Raw genomic sequence first — 11,245 nt, forward strand, 5'->3', positions numbered from 1 at the left:
ACTGCTAATACTGACCGGCAGCAGGTGTCCAAGGTTTCAGGCAAAAGTCATTCCTAGCCTTAGCTGGAAACCAAGGACTGAACCTGGGATTGTTTGCATGCAAAGCCTGGGCTCTGCCACCGAATTATGGCCCATCCCCAAGCTCCAAGGAGCAGACATCTGTTCCTTTTGGGATAATGACACATGTCAATGATACATAGACATGGATGGATCTATAGAAACAATAGTACTAATTAAAAACACTGTGAATATTAGAAATACAAACATGATTACATGATGATAAACAATACTCAACCATCAGTACAGGGGCGTCACTACTGGGGTGCGGAGGGTGCGGACCACACCTGGGTGACACCCTGAGGGGGGTGACACCCAGAGCCACCCCACCCCGCGCTGTTGCCCGGCAAAGGAGCCGAAAAGCGCTCCGGGTCGGCACAGCCAACTCCTCCTCGGAGTTGGGCGGGTGAGACTGAAAGCAGGCGCCCACTCACTGGTGGTGAAGCCGGGACGGGCCTTCCACCGCCAGCCTGGAGCACATGATGAGTGTGTACGCGTGTGCGCATGTGCAAAAACAGCCACCCCTGTCCATGCATCTGGGAGGGCGCGCACTGGAGGTCCGCACCCCCCCCGCACTCCCGCTAGTATCCCGCTGCATCAGTATTATGGAGGAAAACCATATGTTTAAAAACAATTGCATTGGACAATGATGAGAAAAACACACATTACATGGGGGGAAGGCATGTTTTTTTTTCTTAAAAAAACAACACGTCTGTTCCATGATATTGAGACAATTGTGTCACCAAAATACTCCCCCAGTATAATGGCTGATACCAAATGTAAAATTCCATTAACAGATGTTAAATACATGTAACTGTTTGTGCTCACATGCATCCCTTCCCACCCTTGCCTCCCCTTCCATTCCCAGCGATTGTCTTCTCTACTGTAATTTAAGAGACAAACCAGAGAAGATGTAAAATAACAGCTATCAGATTTCCCAGTATTATTATTCTGATCTAAAAGCAGGCACATAAGGTTCTGTGGGTCAAGACAGAACTCTGCAGAATCCCATAAGCCAAAGGACACAGCTCCTCAGTACAACTTTGGAGGACCTAATCACCAGGTAAGACTGAAAACTGGTGTCCCCATGTCCTATCTCTGGGAGCTTTCCCAGGAGGATATCATGGTTGTTGTTGTTATGTGTCTTCAAGTCAATTATGACTTATGGCGACCCTATGAATCAGCAACCTCCAATAGCATCTGTTGTGAACCACCCACGGTAAATCATGGTAAATGGTGTCAAAGGCTGCTGGGGTCTAGCAGAGCCAGCAGGGACACCCTCCTCCCATCCATCTCCTAGTGAAGACTGACCACCAATGTGACTAAAGCTGCTTCAGTCCTGAAACTGGGCCTGAACTTAAGATGATAAAGGATCATCTGAGAAAGCATGGAGTTGAGGTGCTATTGTTCATTCAAGCACCTTGCTCAAAATGGCAAATTAGATAAAGGCCTCAAATTATCCACGGGGGTGGGATCTAACAGTGTCCTTTCCACAACAGAGGCCTAAAGCTTTTAAAACAGGTGGTACAACAGCATTCTCATTGGCTATAGGGAGGCACAGCTGTGTGCGTATTTGGCATCTGGCCATAGTGGACTGGTAGAACACTTGCCTTGCATGAAGGTTTCAGATTCTTGGCGGGCCACTGCTGATCAGAATCAACAGTACTGGATTAAATTGGCCAATAGTCCAAAGCAGATCCTTATGTTTCATTATTTTAAAAAAGCAAAATAAACCTCATGACAAAGATGCACAGTATTCTGTCTCACATCTAAAAATATATTAAGCACTACTCCAGCTTTTGTTTAAATTGAATGTTCTCAAATCCATAATGTGTATATAACTTCAAATTTTCAACACTGTAATCTTAGCTGGGTCAGTTTCTTAAGCCTTACTAGATGCTTCGTCCCCTGACATTTAGATCAAGAACTCCATGGGAAATCAGTCAAGGGATTTTGACATTGCTGCTGGCCACAATCCAGGGGGTTTAGGCTTACCACCTTTCTCCAACATATGCAGATCATCTCCCCACAGAAGTTGCACACATAATCCCATGGTAGAGGAGTAGAAAAGACAACACAACAATTCATTTGAACAGTTCCCTCTAGATTGTGTTGCAGCTTTTGAGAGAGACCAGGAATATGGAGGAATGGTTTGCTTCCAAAGGCTGTTTTTTTTTTAAAAGGACTAAATTACAATGGAAGAACAAAACTGAAAACAAAAAAAAATGAACACTGTGGAAAGTAGGACGTTGGGTAGTGTTTTTTCACTTTGGGGAAGGATAAAACCTCCAAGATAAATAACTAAATAATGTAGTTACATGCAGTGTAGTTCCCAAAATGCATCACTATAGTTGCTGTGGCAGGGCCAGAGTGTTTTATTACATAGCTGTTTAATATAAGAGCACATTCAACATGCGGCTAATTCAGGGTATGTAGATTCTCTCATTCTGCACATTTCAGTCCAGTAATTTTACCTAACAGCCATATTTTTAGACCACCTTTCAACTGAAGTTTCCAGGGCACTGGGCAATTTATATTAAACTGAAAAATAAAATATCAACAAATAAAACTATAGAACTACAATAGTAAAATAACCAGCAACAGAACAACACACAGTCACATAGCAACAATGGATCATATTATGAGTCTCCAGGCTTCCCAAGTCCTCATTTGGCAGCAAAATGGTGTCAGCAAGAGGGATTTAAGTATCTCCACTGGGAGGGAATTCCACAATTGGGGTGCCATGTCTGAGAAGGCACTGCTAAGAGTCATCCTGGCACAAGCCATGGTTAAAGATGGAACAATCAGCAGGGCCTTTCCAGCACAGCTCAAAACACAGGCTGGAATATCCAGGGAAAGATGCTCCTTCAAAGTACCAGTAATCCATGTAAAGTGTCTGGATGTGGATTCACACTACTCTGGGCCATTTTCCCCACAAGGATGACTAAAACAATTGAAGTACCAATGCAGGCTCTGTAGTTTTCACATCTCAGATTGTGGTGTTCACACTGGGATTCCTCTTCTTGAAATCAAGTGTACAAGAAGCTGCTCTGTGGATGCACCCTAAAGTGACATTCAAGACTGCTGTCTCTAACTTCTTCAGAACATCAGTCCATTTTTATTCACAACAATTCAGTTTAATCTGTTGCAATGCAGAATAGATTTTGCATTAAACAAAAGCAAACCTTTGAAAATTATTTATTTATTTATTTAACCACTTATTGCCAAAATAGGTTTCTAAGAGATGACCCTGCTGCATTTGGGGATCCACTAACTCATTCTGCTGAGTGGAGCCCTGGATATCTATCCCAAAGCCCTGTCCTGATGGTACCACCATCCACCATTCTAGGAACCTTTAATCTGATGTTCTTTTAAAAAATTCTTTGGAGGCTGTACACAGCTAGACAGATCAGCAAAGAAGTAAGATGTGTGCACATGGGTGCACACAAACAGCAACAAGGGTTTCAAATCACACTGTTGTGGGCTGGTTTTTGCAAGAGCATTACATTAAGGACAACACTGAGCTGGATCAAATGCTTCTGTGCACAAAGATTTAAGTAGCAACTCCTATTTTTTTCCCCCAGTAGGGAAGTTCTTTCAGTCAATCACAAAACAATTTCTGCCCCTAGTAATGGAGCTGCTTATGCAGCTGCTTTAGTCTTTAGGGATGTTGGAAAGTGGCCTTTAACCAGACTGAGGGAAAAGCAGACCAAACAAAAACGGTTGGCTTTCCTACTCCTTGGTCCCTCTTCACATGCACACATTTAAACTGTCTATCTTACTTGACTGCCAACACTGAGTTTTTACTACTGTTAGCACTGCAGAGCCAAAGTTAGATTCTTTTCAACTACACGCATCATTGAAACAATTATCTATAAGCCTCCAGTTGTACAGCCTTTAAAACTGAAAGTAGGAAAAGTCAGAGGAAAAGTAATTTAATAACAACAGCCCTGTAAAACATCCTGTTGGTGACCACAAAGGAAGACAGGTGGCAGAAATAATCCAAGATGTGATTATGAAACAAGCCTGTTTGTCTGAGGAATCACTGGGAGATCAAGAATGTCTCTTATCACAGATGCTCCTGGCAGTACCCAAACTTTGATGACCTGGAGGTGCTTTGCTAGCTCTTTCGTGGTTAACTAAAAAATATTATCTTTGCCAACTCAGAACTGGTCATGCCATTCCTAAAACATCACCACCGATGACCCGAACGTATAACCACAGGGCAACATGAAAGCCAGTCCATGCCAAGCCACCCTAATTAGCAAAGGTGGGCCATTTGTCTCTTTTAGAAATTATATAACAAATACTAAATATGTCCTCTTGGATAGAGTCATATCCTAAAGTTACAAAAGTGGAAGGCTGCTCTGACTGCAGCTCTCTACCCCTCAAGAAGTCTCTCCTGGTAGAGTTTAGGTAGTTGTAGTGGGAGGGGGAAGCAGAAGGGGAAATGGGCAGAGGCAGCTGGAGCCCAAGCAGATCTCTTATGCAAGCTGCTTTCACCCAATTCTCAGTGATCCTCCTGGCTACACTGCAGCCTCCCCCACCTCACATACCAGGATTTTCCTGAACGGCCTCCCAAAGTCCAGGACAGGCTGCTTGGGGGTCCTGAGTGGATTACTGAATGGGGAGAAAGCCCTGTTGCAAAGCATTCTTCCAGTCTTGGAGTCAGCACATTATATTTTCACAAACTTACTGGCTTTTGAATGGTCACAGACATATGTAGTTTTTAAAAAAGATTTCTGCTCAAGAGATCTGAGATTTAGCTAGCACAACACGGCCAAGCGAATAGAAAGCACAGTGACAGGAAGGGTGTCTTCAGTTAAAAGACAGGTGTGGTGGGACCAAAGATCTTCAGAATGCTGTGACTTTCTTTTCTTTAGGGGATGGGGCAACGTTGGGCTATCTGTAGCCAATAATCATGTAACAAACACACAAGATGGGGCCGATTTGGAATGGATGGGCCTCAAAACAATTTTCACCAGTGTGGCGTAGTGGTTAGAATGTTGGACTATGACCTGGGAGACCAGGGTTTGAATCCCCACATAGCCATGAAGCTCACTGGGTGACCTTGGGCCAGTCACTGCCTCTCGGCCTCAGAGGAAGGCAATGGCAAACCCCCTCTGAATACCGCTTACCATGAAAACCCTATTCATAGGGCTGCCATAAGTCGGAATCAACTTGAAGGCAGTCCATTTCTTTCTTTTTTTTCATTTCTAAAGAGTTTCTGAATACACTCTACACAAATTCAGGTCAGTAGAAAAGGGATTATATGTTAGGGAGCACCCAAAGAGCCTTCATCACCCGGGCAGTAGAGTCTGCATGCTAGGGAAACACGTGGCTTTTGAAGAAGTTCAATTTGTGTGGAAGGTGAAGAATTGAACCAACAACTAAGAAAATGAAGAGATGGCATCTTTCCTTCCTGAGGGTACTTAGTACTTTACATTCCTTCAGAGGCCTTTTAACACTGAAGTGAAAAGGGTACTGTTATATGGTTAAAAAGAGGTGGGGGCTTCATTGCCTTCCAGTAAATGGTGAATGCTGGGCCTGAAAGACTGACCTATTTCAGGCTTGCATATTTCACTACCTTTAACTGCTGCAAAAGAACTTTCTGGAAAGTCCCACAATGCTTTGATCCTAAAGTTTTGTTGCTGTGCCAAGGCACGCAAATCTAGGCATAACAAATGTGAACAGAATAGAAAGTCCAAGTATTGTTGGTTTTACATGACAAGTACCCTGCTTCTCTCATTCAGCATATTCACGCTGCCCAGCAAGCAGCACAGCTTTGGCAGAAAGTGGCAAGCCTCTCGTACACTTTCCCTGGAAGAGGTCGTTTCTTCTGGCAGAAGGGATGCTTGGGGAAGAAAAGAGGAGCACTGAAAGTGAACAGAGAGGAATTCATATTATGCTTCTGCACGTTAGTCCCATGTCTTAAAGCATTTGCATGCAAAGTGTTTAGAGACGCTTTTGCTTTCAAGTCTGACCCACTTGTACTATGAATCATAGAATGGCTTGGCAGGACCCATGTGACTATTTGTTTCTGCTCAAATGCATTCTTTTAGAAGTCTAACATGGCTATATGGGACTCATTCTGTGGTCTATGGCATGAAGAAAGTGATATGGGCAGAAGCCACTTTTGGATCCTACAGCTACAAAATCAGGCTGCCTTTACAACTAAGTGGACTTGCAGCAGCCATCTGGCTTTTAGAAAAGTAGTCTGCTCTGATCACAGGTGTACCATGCTCACAAATATGCAACATGCTTTTAAAAAAAATCAGCAGAGCTTTCAATTCTGAATGCCAAATGTCTAATTCAATATTTACTTGCAAAATTACTTGAATTATTTACAGTACATAATTCAAATTTTGGCAGGATTATTTATTCAAAGTTATCTTTTGAACTTATGACTCTGGATATTTTTTCTGGATGTTACATTTTACTGCAAGTTATGCTGCACTATAGTTTCATTGCACAGGCAGTTATATGAATGTTTTGCTTAAGATTACACTACATCATTGATTTTGTAGTCTTAAATTTGTACCAACAATTGTTTTCTTGCATGGGCTCTTTTGCTTGCATAAATGAAACTGCTTCCCATAACGATTCTCAACATCATAACAATACAGACAGATTGGTGCATTAAGGTTAAAAGCAGGTTGAAGAAAAACACTGTTTGGTTTGAAAGAGAGAATTCTCAGTTACATAAAGAGTTTTCTCCACATTATAGAATACAACTAAAGACAAAGTGAACCATTAGAAATAAGAGATGGGTGGGGCGCAAACAGAATTTTCTTACCAGGATTTGGATGTGACATAATCAACTGCCTGAATTTTGTACCCTTCCAATTTTGGAAGCAATTCTTTTTTGAAACCTTTAGGCTTGAGCTGCCACGTTTTGACTGAAGAGATAGGTTGGAGCTACTTAGACTGTATTATAGTCTGTCTATAAACTTTTTAAAAAGCATATAATAATAATAATAATAATAATAATAATATTTTATTTAGCAGACGCCCATCTGTCCGACTGAACGGACACTCTGGGCGACGTACAATATAAAATACAATATAAAATACAATCTGCTCATATACATAATCATCACATTATTAATATCATAACATCTCATCTGAAGACCATCTTACATTAATACAGTGTAAAACCTAACCCACCCCAGAGATCCCATAGGCCTGCCTGAAGAGCCAGGTCTTCAAGGCTCGGTGAAAAGTCAACAGGGAGGGGGCATGCCGAAGGTCAAAGGGAAGTAAGTTCCAGAAGGTGGGGGCCACGATCGAAAAAGCCCTCTCCCTGGTCCGCACCAACCTAGCTGTCTTAGTCAGTGGGACCGAGAGAAGGTCCTGTGAGGCTGATCTTGTTTGGCGGCATATTTGGTGATACTGGAGGTGCTCCTTCAGATAAACTGGGCCGGAACTGTATAGAGTTTTAAAGGTTAAAACCAACACCTTGAATTGGGCCCGGTATACAACTGGCAACCAGTGTAATTCAATCAACACTGGGGTGATATGATCGCGGCGGCGGGTCTGCTTTATTATTTGCTTTTAGAGATTTTTGAATGTAGAATTATTAACAAGCTGCTATTTTATAATGCAGTTTATTGTTCCCATTTCTGTTTGCTTATATTTTAACAAGAAGTCAGTACTGTATGTATACTAAGTGTGCCACAGTTTTCAGCTTTAAGACAGTTTCCAAATTCTAGGTGTAAAAAACACTTGAGGGTTCTGCAGTCAAGACGGGATTCCTGATCACTGTGTTTTCCATCACCTTCACAAAACATGTGGATCTACATCTAGTTGAGCTGGGAATTTGCAAGGTATTTGAGCTTGCTGGGGAAGGCAGCTATGTGGGGAACAAAAAGGAGAGCTGGAAGCAGAGGAAATTAGAAGACAAAGGGGAACAGGAAAAAATGTTCCTTCACCAAACACAATGTATTATAAATTGCCTTTTTTTATTGTGAAGTCAGTGCTAATGTTTATTCTCCTGAAATCCCCCGATATAACTTACTTCTGCACACAAGGAAGACAGGAAAAAGTGCAATCCTGCTGGAATCGCTTAAAATCTGTGCTTTGGTGAGCACCAAAGCCACTTGTATACCAGATCAAGAGTGTAGGATTTTCTTCAGACAAAGATTACCATCAGTAAGTGTCCATAGATGGACTCCATACCTGTCAGCAAGACTGAGGGTGATTCTAGGCTGTTGCTATTTTCAGGTAGGAACTCTCAATACATAAGCATCCAATTATTTCACAATGCAATTATCTCAACACTCAAGTCTCTGTAATCAAGCTTTTGTCTCCCATGCAAGTGCAGTTATATCAAGACCAACCCTTGCTACTCCAGCTACAGGAATGTTTCAGGAGCTGCAAAACTGAAGATAGATTAAGTAGGAATTCAGCTCATTTCTAAAAATGGTTAGAAGAACACAAAAATATACTGAATATTTACATGTCACAAATCAATAGTTCTATTAGTCCAACTTTGTTTTGTGTGCACATCAGGCTTTTGAACTCCAGAGTGTTTCAGACTGAACATAGTTCTGACATTACATGGGCCTTCCATTATTACCACTGTTTTATGTTCTCACAAAAATGAGAAACATGGGGGGGGGGAAGAGAACCAATCTCAAGATGCTGAAGAATATTGCACTGTTTATTAATGCTCTGTTTTGTCAAAGGGTTTTTACCATCACTTCCCCTTTTGTGCTATAAGAAACTGCAGACCCTCCCGGGCTTGGTTGGATAGAGGAGAGGAGGAGGAGGACGGGGAAACACCAGCCCAGGATTGGCATTGTCACTTCCTATCTTACTTGCTCCTCAAGAAGACTGTCACCACCATGATAGATTTCTTTATAGACATGGCCAAGGGAGGGGAATACTGTTCATCTGCTGTGACCTTAAGCTTCGAGAGCAGGTGGCTGCCATGTATCTGTGCTCATCCATGTCCCTTAAGGCCAAAAAGAACCCACAGGATACTGCATGAGATTTAAGTATGGGAAGGGTTCTCTCCCAGACTCCATTGCAATGGCACACTGTTCCTTATACATCTGAATTGCAACCAAGGCCGGGAGAAGGTAATCACAAAAAATGGGTGCCCAAACCACCCCTGCCTCAAAGCATTCAACCAAATGCTTCTGCACCAGCGGTGGAGGAGCACCATGTAAATTGCATTCCTCCTAGCCTATGAAACAGTTATTTGTTGGGTTGGAGGGAGCGTGATTGCAATGGGGAGGAAACTGTGGGACTGAAGGGACCACCCCCTCTCACTGCTGGGGCGGGGAGGGGTCTCCTCTTCTCTGCCCTAGCAGGTAGAGACTTTGAAAGTGAGGATCATGCTGGCAGTTGCCACTACAATTCCCACTTTAAAAGGGATTCTCTCTCCTTGATGTGATGAAGAGGATCCTGTATTTTTTTGCCCTGGCAGAGAGAGACTTTGAAGATGTGTGTGTGCATGCACATGCACTCAGGCCACACTGATGCCACCAGCTTCTGGCCCTCAGGTTGCCACACGTTGCTGCATGTTGTCCTTGGCAGGCAAAAAGGTTGTTCACCTGTGCTCTATGGCCACATTTGGATCAATTAATTTTAGGATGATGGTGCAGATAAATATTTTTAGCACCTAAGAGGCTTACCCTCTTTTCCTACCAGATGTTGGATCTTGGCACCTTCATTTAGCACATGGATGGGGAACTTCAGGCCTGGGGCCTTTCTGCCTGGCCCTCAGGATTCTATCCAGGGCATACCTCTTCCATAGGCCACACTTGTTCTTGCAGGGAACTCTGTGCAATACTTTGAAGCTGATTGTGGGGGCTCCAAAACAGTGCAAAAACAGGTAATGTGACATCATTGTGATGTCAGGTGATTGACATGTGAGTGGCCCCATCTATCTCTCAAATATGACCAGTGGGGGAGATAAGAATCTGATCTGCTGGCTGGATCCAGTTCTCATTCCTGCTTTACAGCTTCTGTTAGTTGCTAAACAGACATCTTTTTACCCTGGCCTTTGAAAAATAAATTGATTTCTGCGTTCTTCCTGTAAAGTGTTGTATGGTATTATTATTTGGGGTTATGAATGGGATTGTTGTTTATTTGCTGTTTTAATTGCATTGGGTTTTTTTATTTTGTTGAAGGATGAGTAAATAATATATATTATTAATATTAATAATAATATGCAGAATCTCTCAGCAGAATTATTCAATGTAGGGATTAGAGAAGCACATTTTTTTTCTACAACATGGGCAGCTTCAGGGATCTGAGCTTGTCTTTCCAAAATGAGTTTGAATGACAAACACCAGTTATATTTTTCCTTCATCTATGCTTACAGTTACTTATGCATGGCTATATGGAACATTTACTGTCAACCTTCAGGGTCCTTTGGGAGCCTGATAAACCAAATAAACCAAAGTTAGGGTGCGTCTGGCTCTCCGCTATCTGTCCTGTTCCTGTATGGATAAGTAAGTAATCCGCTTTGCATTTTTTCAGAAAATGGCTTGGAAAAGGGTTGGGCAGATATTCTCTCTTTTACTCTATGGCATTCAAGACTGATTTTTTTTTCTTTTTGCAATTTTTTGGTAAGAACTACCTGGCTGAAAGAAACATGAAATTTTCTTTGCCAGAATAGGACTAGGGCAATGCAATTCAGCAAGTGATAGGAATCTGGGCAGCTGTGATTTTCATAAAATCATAGAACACTAGAGTAGGAAGAAACCTATAAGGCCATCACGTCCCACCCTCTGCTCAATGCAGAAATCCAACTTTTGTCCCTCAACTAAAGAAAATGTGATTGAAACCTGAAGTAATTTACTTGTGCTCACTTTCTATAGAGTCATCTTCTCAGCCTACCATCTCACATTTCACAAGGTGATCACTCAGAGGAACAAAGCTAAAACAGATATTCTAAACTGTGCAATTACTTTAGTTTTGTATAAAGGTTTTATAGGATTCCCCTGGTGGTAAAGTATTTGAGCAGTAATTAACTATAACAGTATTATTGACCTAACTAGATGAGATGTTGGAGATCAGTGATCCAGTTGCTGTGCATATACAAGTCCAGTTAGAAAACTGGTAATAGGATTAATCAGCTAGGGATGGTGAAGGGGTGGTGATGGTAGTGGATTGAGTTTCCCCTGCTACCCAAACAGCTGATTGGTACAACTGCTGCATTTCTTACAGGATGCTA

This window comes from Rhineura floridana, chromosome 1 (assembly GCF_030035675.1).
Source record: "Rhineura floridana isolate rRhiFlo1 chromosome 1, rRhiFlo1.hap2, whole genome shotgun sequence".
Classification (NCBI taxonomy): domain Eukaryota; kingdom Metazoa; phylum Chordata; class Lepidosauria; order Squamata; family Rhineuridae; genus Rhineura; species Rhineura floridana.